The sequence below is a fragment of the Lygodium microphyllum genome, chromosome 16 (assembly GCF_053477565.2).
Source record: "Lygodium microphyllum isolate KBCC chromosome 16, Lygodium_microphyllum_v1.1.10, whole genome shotgun sequence".
Lineage (NCBI taxonomy): Eukaryota > Viridiplantae > Streptophyta > Polypodiopsida > Schizaeales > Lygodiaceae > Lygodium > Lygodium microphyllum.
The window spans coordinates 145,831,562-145,841,561 of NC_141150.1; positions in this window are offsets into that span (position 1 = coordinate 145,831,562).

Sequence of the window (10,000 nt, forward strand, 5' to 3'; positions counted from 1 at the left end):
GTTTCGAGACCGTGGCATGGAAATCCCCTCGGATCACGTCTCGACTCTCCAACGCCGACATCGTGGTAGGAAACCCCCTCGCCTTGCCATGACGCGGCGCCTCCTCTCCTCGTCGCGATTGTCTTTGCGTACGTCGTGCCTGGCCCCTCCCTCTGCCTCGCTCTCACGTGATACCCCCTCCTCAAGATGCGAGGTATTTTGGGAGCGGAGGGTGTGCCATGTTGTGGGGGGGTTCGGTGGAGCGGGGTTTTTCCGAGGAGGGAGGGCGTGCCATGTTGCGCGGGCGGGTTGTTGGAGCGGGGATTTCTGAGGAGGGAGGGTGTGCCATGTCGCGGGGGGGTGCCATGTCGTGGGGGGGTTTCTTGAGGAGGTCCGTCGGGGGGTGGAAGGTTCCGTGTCGCGGGAGGGGGTCGTGTGCAGTGGGGTGTGTGTGCCGTGTCATTGCGGAGCGCGATTTCTTAGGAGGGAGGGTGTGCCATGTCGTGGGGGGGTGAGGTGACGTGCCGTGGGTCGAGCGGGGTTTTTGGAGGTGGGGTGCGCGGGGGATACGCCGCGTCGTCGGGGGGTGCGGTGGGGTGGAGGGTGCGCCGTGTCGTGGGGGGGTGACGCGGGGTGGGCTGGGTCGAGCGGGGTTTTTGGAGGCGTGGCGGGGTCGTGTGGATGGAGCGGGGTTTTTCGAGGTGGGGTGCGGGGGGGATGCGCCGCGTCGAGGGGGGGTGCGGTGGGGTGTGCCGTGACGCGGGGTGGGGTGGTGTGGATGCAGCGGGTTTTCCGAGGTGGGGTGGGGTGGTGTGGATGCAGCGGGTTTTCCGAGGTGGGGTGCGCGGGGGCGTCGTGGGGGGGTGACGCGGGGTGGGGTGGGTCGAGCGGGGTTTTCGGAGGCGTGGAGGGAGCGGGGTTTTTCGAGGTGGGGTGCGGGGGGGGCGTCGTGGGGGGGTGCGGTGGGGTGGGGGGGTGCGCCGTGTCGTGGGGGGTGACGCGGGGTGGGGTGGGTCGAGCGGGGTTTTCGGAGGCGTGGCGGGGTGCTGTGGAGGGAGCGGGGTTTTTCGAGGTGGGGTGCGGGGGTGCGCCGTGTCGTGGGGGGGGTGACGCGGGGTGGGGTGGGTCGAGCGGGGTTTTCGGAGGCGTGGAGGGAGCGGGGTTTTTCGAGGTGGGTGCGGGGGGGGCGTTGTGGGGGGGTGCGCCGTGTCGTGGCGGGTGACGCGGGGTGGGGTGGGTCGAGCGGGGTTTTCGGAGGCGTGGCGGGGTGCTGTGGAGGGAGCGGGGTTTTTCGAGGTGGGGTGCGGGGGGGCGTCGTGGGGGGGTGCGCCGTGTCGTGGGGGGGTGACGCGGGGTGGGGTGGGTCGAGCGGGGTTTTTGGAGGAGAGGTGGGGTGCTGTGGATGGAGCGCGGTTTTTCGAGGTGGGGTGGGGGGGGGGGGGGCGTCGTGGGGGGGTGCCCTGGGGTGGGGGGTGCGCCGTGACGCGGGGTGGGGTGGGTCGAGCGGGGTTTTTGGAGGAGAGGTGGGGTGCTGTGGAGGGAGCGCGGTTTTTCGAGGTGGGGTGCGGGGGGGCGTCGTGGGGGGGTGCGGTGGGGTGGGGGGGTGCGCCGTGTCGTGGGGGAGTGACGCGGGGTTGGGGTGGTCAAGCGGGGTTTTTGGAGGAGAGGTGGGGTGCTGTGGAGGGAGCGGGGTTTTTCGAGGTGGGGTGCGGGGGGGCGTCGTGGGGGGTGACGCGGGGTGGGGGTGGTCGAGCGGGGTTTTTGGAGGAGAGGTGGGGTGCTGTGGAGGGAGCGCGGTTTTTCGAGGTGGGGTGCGGGGGGGGGCGTCGTGGGGGGGTGCGGTGGGGTGGGGGGGTGCGCCGTGTCGTGGGGGAGTGACGCGGGGTTGGGGTGGGTCGAGCGGGGTTTTTGGAGGAGAGGTGGGGTGCTGTGGAGGGAGCGGGGTTTTTCGAGGTGGGGTGCGGGGGGGCGTCGTGGGGGGTGACGCGGGGTGGGGGTGGTCGAGCGGGGTTTTTGGAGGAGAGGTGGGGTGCTGTGGAGGGAGCGCGGTTTTTCGAGGTGGGGTGCGGGGGGGCGTCGTGGGGGGGTGCGGTGGGGTGGGGGGGTGCGCCGTGTCGTGGGGGAGTGACGCGGGGTTGGGGTGGGTCGAGCGGGGTTTTTGGAGGAGAGGTGGGGTGCTCTGGAGGGAGCGGGGTTTTTCGAGGTGGGGTGCGGGGGGGCGTCGTGGGGGGTGACGCGGGGTGGGGGTGGTCGAGCGGGGTTTTCGGAGGCGTGGAGGGAGCGGGGTTTTTCGAGGTGGGGTGCGGGGGGGGCGTCGTGGGGGGGTGCGGTGGGGTGGGGGGGTGCGCCGTGTCGTGGGGGGTGACGCGGGGTGGGGTGGGTCGAGCGGGGTTTTCGGAGGCGTGGCGGGGTGCTGTGGAGGGAGCGGGGTTTTTCGAGGTGGGGTGCGGGGGTGCGCCGTGTCGTGGGGGGGGTGACGCGGGGTGGGGTGGGTCGAGCGGGGTTTTCGGAGGCGTGGAGGGAGCGGGGTTTTTCGAGGTGGGTGCGGGGGGGGCGTTGTGGGGGGGTGCGCCGTGTCGTGGCGGGTGACGCGGGGTGGGGTGGGTCGAGCGGGGTTTTCGGAGGCGTGGCGGGGTGCTGTGGAGGGAGCGGGGTTTTTCGAGGTGGGGTGCGGGGGGGCGTCGTGGGGGGGTGCGCCGTGTCGTGGGGGGGTGACGCGGGGTGGGGTGGGTCGAGCGGGGTTTTTGGAGGAGAGGTGGGGTGCTGTGGATGGAGCGCGGTTTTTCGAGGTGGGGTGGGGGGGGGGGGGGGCGTCGTGGGGGGGTGCCCTGGGGTGGGGGGTGCGCCGTGACGCGGGGTGGGGTGGGTCGAGCGGGGTTTTTGGAGGAGAGGTGGGGTGCTGTGGAGGGAGCGCGGTTTTTCGAGGTGGGGTGCGGGGGGGCGTCGTGGGGGGGTGCGGTGGGGTGGGGGGGTGCGCCGTGTCGTGGGGGAGTGACGCGGGGTTGGGGTGGTCAAGCGGGGTTTTTGGAGGAGAGGTGGGGTGCTGTGGAGGGAGCGGGGTTTTTCGAGGTGGGGTGCGGGGGGGCGTCGTGGGGGGTGACGCGGGGTGGGGGTGGTCGAGCGGGGTTTTTGGAGGAGAGGTGGGGTGCTGTGGAGGGAGCGCGGTTTTTCGAGGTGGGGTGCGGGGGGGGGCGTCGTGGGGGGGTGCGGTGGGGTGGGGGGGTGCGCCGTGTCGTGGGGGAGTGACGCGGGGTTGGGGTGGGTCGAGCGGGGTTTTTGGAGGAGAGGTGGGGTGCTGTGGAGGGAGCGGGGTTTTTCGAGGTGGGGTGCGGGGGGGCGTCGTGGGGGGTGACGCGGGGTGGGGGTGGTCGAGCGGGGTTTTTGGAGGAGAGGTGGGGTGCTGTGGAGGGAGCGCGGTTTTTCGAGGTGGGGTGCGGGGGGGCGTCGTGGGGGGGTGCGGTGGGGTGGGGGGGTGCGCCGTGTCGTGGGGGAGTGACGCGGGGTTGGGGTGGGTCGAGCGGGGTTTTTGGAGGAGAGGTGGGGTGCTGTGGAGGGAGCGGGGTTTTTCGAGGTGGGGTGCGGGGGGGCGTCGTGGGGGGTGACGCGGGGTGGGGGTGGTCGAGCGGGGTTTTTGGAGGAGAGGTGGGGTGCTGTGGAGGGAGCGCGGTTTTTCGAGGTGGGAAGCGGGGGGGCGTCGTGGGGGGGTGCGGTGGGGTGGGGGGGTGCGCCGTGTCGTGGGGGAGTGACGCGGGGTTGGGGTGGGTCGAGCGGGGTTTTTGGAGGAGAGGTGGGGTGCTGTGGAGGGAGCGGGGTTTTTCGAGGTGGGGTGCGGGGGGGCGTCGTGGGGGGTGACGCGGGGTGGGGGTGGTCGAGCGGGGTTTTTGGAGGAGAGGTGGGGTGCTGTGGAGGGAGCGCGGTTTTTCGAGGTGGGAAGCGGGGGGGCGTCGTGGGGGGGTGCGCCGTGTCGTGGGGGGGAGACGCGGGGTGGGGTGGGTCGAGCGGGGTTTTCGGAGGCGTGGAGGGAGCGGGGTTTTTCGAGGTGGGTGCGGGGGGGGCGTTGTGGGGGGGTGCGCCGTGTCGTGGCGGGTGACGCGGGGTGGGGTGGGTCGAGCGGGGTTTTCGGAGGCGTGGCGGGGTGCTGTGGAGGGAGCGGGGTTTTTCGAGGTGGGGTGCGGGGGGGCGTCGTGGGGGGGTGCGCCGTGTCGTGGGGGGGTGACGCGGAGTGGGGTGGGTCGAGCGGGGTTTTTGGAGGAGAGGTGGGGTGCTGTGGATGGTGCGCGGTTTTTCGAGGTGGGGTGGGGGGGGGGGCGTCGTGGGGGGGTGCCCTGGGGTGGGGGGTGCGCCGTGACGCGGGGTGCGGTGGGTCGAGCGGGGTTTTTGGAGGAGAGGTGGGGTGCTGTGGAGGGAGCGCGGTTTTTCGAGGTGGGGTGCGGGGGGGCGTCGTGGGGGGGTGCGGTGGGGTGGGGGGGTGCGCCGTGTCGTGGGGGAGTGACGCGGGGTTGGGGTGGTCAAGCGGGGTTTTTGGAGGAGAGGTGGGGTGCTGTGGAGGGAGCGGGGTTTTTCGAGGTGGGGTGCGGGGGGGCGTCGTGGGGGGTGACGCGGGGTGGGGGTGGTCGAGCGGGGTTTTTGGAGGAGAGGTGGGGTGCTGTGGAGGGAGCGCGGTTTTTCGAGGTGGGGTGCGGGGGGGGGCGTCGTGGGGGGGTGCGGTGGGGTGGGGGGGTGCGCCGTGTCGTGGGGGGGTGACGCGGGGTGGGGTGGGTCGAGCGGGGTTTTTCGAGGTGGGGTGCGGGGGGGGGGGATATGCGCCGCGTCGTGGGGGGGTGCGGTGGGGTGGGGGGGTGCGCCGTGTCCTGGGGGAGTGACGCGGGGTTGGGTGGGTCGAGTGGGGTTTTTCGAGGTGGGGTGCGGGGGGGGGGGGGGGATATGCGCCGCGTCGTGGGGGGGTGCGGTGGGGTGTGGGGGGTGTGCCGTGTCGTGGGGGGCTGACGCGAGGTGGGGTGGGTCGAGCGGGGTTTTCGGAGGCGTGGTGGGGTGGTATGGAGGGAGCGGGGTTTTTCGAGGTGGGGTGCGGGGCGGCGTCGTTGGGGGGTGCGGTGGGGTGGGGGGTGCGCCGTGTCGTGGGGGGGAGACGCGGGGTGGGGTGGGTCGAGCGGGGTTTTCGGAGGCGTGGTGGTGTGGCGTGGAGGGAGCGGGGTTTTTCGAGGTGGGGTGCGGGGGGGGGCGTCGTGGGGGGGTGCGGTGGGGTGGGGGGTGCGCCGTGTCGTGGGGGGGTGACGCGGGGTGGGGTGGGTCGAGCGCGGTTTTTCGAGGTGGGGTGCGGGGGGGGGGGGATATGCGCCGCGTCGTGGGGGGGTGCGGTGGGGTGGGGGGGTGCGCCGTGTCCTGGGGGAGTGACGCGGGGTTGGGTGGGTCGAGTGGGGTTTTTCGAGGTGGGGTGCGGGGGGGGGGGGATATGCGCCGCGTCGTGGGGGGGTGCGGTGGGGTGTGGGGGGTGTGCCGTGTCCTGGGGGGCTGACGCGAGGTGGGGTGGGTTGAGCGGGGTTTTCGGAGGCGTGGTGGGGTGGTATGGAGGGAGCGGGGTTTTTCGAGGTGGGGTGCGGGGCGGCGTCGTTGGGCTGTGCGGTGGGGTGGGGGGTGCGCCATGTCGTGGGGGGGTGACGCGGGGTGGGGTGGGTCGAGCGGGGTTTTCGGAGGCATTTGTGGTGTGGCGTGGAGGGAGCGGGGTTTTTCGAGGTGGGGTGCGGGGGGGGCGTCGTGGGGGGGTGCGGTGGGGTGGGGGGGTGTGCCGTGTCATGGGGGTGACGCGGGGTTGGGTTGGGTGGGGGAGTGACGAGGGGGGAAGGGGCGAAATTTGGAGGGGAGGGCGAATTTTTGGGGCGGGGGGGGAGGGGTGGGGTGGTGTGTGTTGAGGGGGGGGCGAAATTTCGAGGGGGGGAAGGGGAGGGGTGGTGTGGTGTGGTGTGTGTTGAGGGGGGGGGGTGGGGTGGTGTGTGTTGAGGGCGGGGGGGGGATTTTTCTGGGGGGGGGGGAGGGGTGGTGTGGTGTGGGGTGGTGTGTGTTGAGGGGGGGGGGGCGAATTTTTGGGGGGGGGGGGGGGGTGGTGGGGTGGTGTGTGTTGAGGGGTGGGCGAAATTTGGAGGGGGGGAAGGGGAGGGGTGGTGTGGTGTGTGTTGAGGGGGGGGGGGGGGATTTTTGAGAGGGGGGGGAGGGGTGGTGTGGTGTGTGTTCAGGGGGGGGGGGAAAGGGTGGGGAGGTGTGTATTGAGGGGGGGGGGCGAATTTTTGGGGGGGGGGGGAGGGGTGGTGTGTGTTGGGGCCGGGGGGTGGGGGGGCAAATTTTGGAGGGGGGGGAGGGGTGGTGTGGTGTGGTGTGTGTTGAGGGGGGTGGCCGAATTTTTGGGGGGGGGGGGGGGGGTGGGGTGGTGTGTGTTGGGGGGGTGCGAATTTTTTGGGGGCGGGGGCGGGGGAGGGGTTGGGTGGTGTGTGTTGAGGGGGGGGCGAAATTTGGAGGGGGGGAAGGGGAGGGGTGGTGTGGTGTGTGTTGAGGGGGGGGGGGGGGAGGGGTGGTGTGTGTTGAGGGGGGGGGGGTGGGGAGGGGTGGTGTGGCGTGGTGTGTGTTGAGGGGGGGGGCGAATTTTTGGGGGGGGAAGGGGCGAAATTTGGACGGGGGTGCGAATTTTTGGGGGGGGGGGAGGGGTGGGGTGGTGTGTGTTGAGGGGAAGGTGAAATTTGGAGGGGGGGAAGGGGAGGGGTGGTGTGGTGTGGTGTGGTGTGTGTTGAGGGGGGTGGCCGAATTTTTTTTGGGGGGGGGGTGGAGTGGTGTGTGTTGGGGGGGGGGGGGGGCGAATTTTTTGGGGGCGGGGGGGGGGGAGGGGTGGTGTGGTGTGTGTTGAGGGGGGGGGGGGGGAGGGGTGGTGTGGTGTGGTGTGGTGTGTGTTGGGGGGGGGGTGGGGGTGGTGTGTGTTGAGGGGGGAGGGGTGGGAAATTTTTGGGGGGGGGCGAATTTTGGAGGGGGGGGGGAGCGGTGGTGTGGTGTGGTGTGTGTTGAGGGGGGGTGGGCGAATTTTTGGGGGGGGAAGGGGCGAAATTTGGAGGGGGGGGCGAATTTTTGGGGCGGGGGGGGAGGGGTGGGGTGGTGTGTGTTGAGGGGGGGGCGAAATTTCGAGGGGGGGAAGGGGAGGGGTGGTGTGGTGTGTGTTGAGGGGGGGGGGTGGGGTGGTGTGTGTTGAGGGGGGGGGGGGGCGAATTTTGGAGGGGGGGGGAGGGGTGGTGTGGTGTGGTGTGTGTTGAGGGGGGGGGGCAATTTTTTGGGGGGGGGGGGGCAAAATTTGGAGGGGGGGGGGGGGGGGGTGGTGTGGTGTGGTGTGTGTTGAGGGGGGGGGGGGGGATTTTTGAGGGGGGGGGGGGGAGGGGTGGTGTGGTGTGTGTTGAGGGGGGGGAGGGGAATTTTTGAGGGGGGGGGGAGGGGTTGTGTGGTGTGTGTTGGGGGGGGGGGGGTGTGTTGGGGGGGGGGGGGGGAGGGGTGGTGTGGTGTGGTGTGTGTTGAGGGGGGGGGGGGATTTTTGAGGGGGGGGGAGGGGTGGTGTGGTGTTTGTTGAGGGGGGGGGGGGTGGGGAGGTGTGTATTGAGGGGGGGGGGCGCAAATTTTGGAGGGGGGGAGGGGGTGTGTGGTGTGGTGTGTGTTGAGGGGGGTGGCCGAATTTTTGGGGGGGGGGTGGGGTGGTGTGTGTTGGGGGGGGGGCGAATTTTTTGGGGGCGGGGGGGGGAGGGGTGGGGTGGTGTGTGTTGAGGGGGGGGCGAAATTTGGAGGGGGGGAAGGGGAGGGGTGGTGTGGTGTGTGTTGAGGGGGGGGGATTTTTGAGGGGGGGGGAGGGGTGGTGTGGTGTGGTGTGTGTTGAGGGGGGGGGGGGGGATTTTTGAGGGGGGGGAGGCGTGGTGTGGGGTGATGTGGTGTGGTGTGTGTTGAGGGGGGGGGGCGAATTTTTGGGGGGGGAAGGGGCGAAATTTGGACCGGGGGGGGCGAATTTTTTGGGGGGGGCGGGAGGGGTGGGGTGGTGTGTGTTGAGGGGAAGGCGAAATTTGGAGGGGGGAAGGGGAGGGTTGGTGTGGTGTGGTGTGGTGTGTGTTGAGGGGGGGGGGGGCGAATTTTGGAGGGGGGGGGGGGAGGGGTGGTGTGTGTTGAGGGGGGGGGCCAATTTTTTGGGGGGGGGGGGCAAAATTTGGAGGGGGGGGGGGAGGGGTGGTGTGGTGTGGTGTGTGTTGGGGGGGGGGGGGGGAGGGGTGGTGTTTTGTGAGTTGAGGGGGGGGGGGATTTTTGAGGGGGGGGGGAGGGGTGGTGTGGTGTGTGTTGAGGGGGGGGGGATGTGGTGGTGTGTGTTGAGGGGGGGGGGGGGGGGGGGGAATTTTTGGGGGGGGGGGAAATTTTCGGGGGGGGGGGAGGGGAGGTGTGGGGTGGTGTGTGTTGAGGGGGGTGGGGGGCGAATTTTGGAGGGGGGGGAGGGGTGGTGTGGTGTGGTGTGTGTTGAGGGGGGGGCCAATTTTTTGGGGGGGGGGGGGGGGGGCAAAATTTGGAGGGGGGGGGGGAGGGGTGGTGTTTTGTGTGTTGAGGGGGGGGGGGGGAATTTTTGAGGGGGGGGAGGGGTGGTGAGGTGTGTGTTGGGGGGGGGGGGGGGTGGGGTGGTGTGTGTTGGGGGGGGGGGGGATTTTTGGGGGGGGGGAGGGGTGGTGTGGGGTGGTGTGTGTTGAGGGGGGTGGGGGGGGGAGGGGTGGTGTGGTGTGGTGTGTGTTGAGGGGGGGGGGGGGAGGGGCGAATTTTTGGGGGGGAGAAGGGGCGAAATTTGGAGGGGGGGGGGAGGGGTGGGGTGGTGTGTGTTGAGGGGGGGGCGAAATTTGGAGGGGGGGAAGGGGAGGGGTGGTGTGGTGTGGTGTGGTGTGTGTTGAGGGAGGGGGGGGGAAGGGTGGGGAGGTGTGTATTGAGGGGAGGGGGGGGGGGGGGGGGCGAATTTTTGGGGGGGGGGGGGAGGGGTGGTGTGTGTTGGGGGCGGGGGGAAGGGTGGGGAGGTGTGTATTGAGGGGGGGGGGGGGGCGAATTTTGGGGGGGGGGGGGGGGAGGGGTGGTGTGGTGTGGTGTGGTGTGTGTTGAGGGGGGTGGCCGAATTTTTTGGGGGGGAGGGGTGGTGTGGTGTGTGTTGAGGGGGGGGGGTGGGGTGGTGTGTGTTGAGGGGGGGGGGGGGAGGGGTGGTGTGGTGTGGTGTGTGTTGAGGGGGGTGGCCGAATTTTTTTGGGGGGGGTGGGTGGAGTGGTGTGTGTTGGGGGGGGGGGGGGGGGGCGAATTTTTTGGGGGCGGGGGGGGGGGAGGGGTGGTGTGGTGTGTGTTGAGGGGGGGGGGAAGGGGTGGTGTGGTGTGTGTTGGGGGGGGGGGGGTGGGGTGGTGTGTGTTGAGGGGGGAGGGGTGGGAAATTTTTGGGGGGGGGGGCGAATTTTGGAGGGGGGGGGGAGCGGTGGTGTGGTGTGGTGTGTGTTGAGGGGGGGGGCGAATTTTTGGGGGGGGAAGGGGCGAAATTTGGAGGGGGGGCGAATTTTTGGGGCGGGGGGGGAGGGGTGGGGTGGTGTGTGTTGAGGGGGGGGCGAAATTTCGAGGGGGGGAAGGGGAGGGGTGGTGTGGTGTGTGTTGAGGGGGGGGGGGGATTTTTGAGGGGGGGGGGGAGGGGTGGTGTGGTGTGTGTTGAGGGGTGGGGTGGGGTGGTGTGTGTTTAGGGGGGGGGGGGGGGGGCGAATTTTGGAGGGGGGGGAGGGGTGATGTGGTGTGGTGTGTGTTGAGGGGGTGGGCCAATTTTTTTGGGGGGGGGGGCAAAATTTGGAGGGGGGGGGGAGGGGTGGTATTTTGTGTGTTGAGGGGGGGGGGGGATTTTTGAGGGGGGGGGAGGGGTGGTGTGGTGTGTGTTGAGGGGGGGGGGATATGGTGGTGTGTGTTGAGGGGGGGGGGGAAATTTTTGAGGGGGGGGGAAAATTTTTTGGGGGGG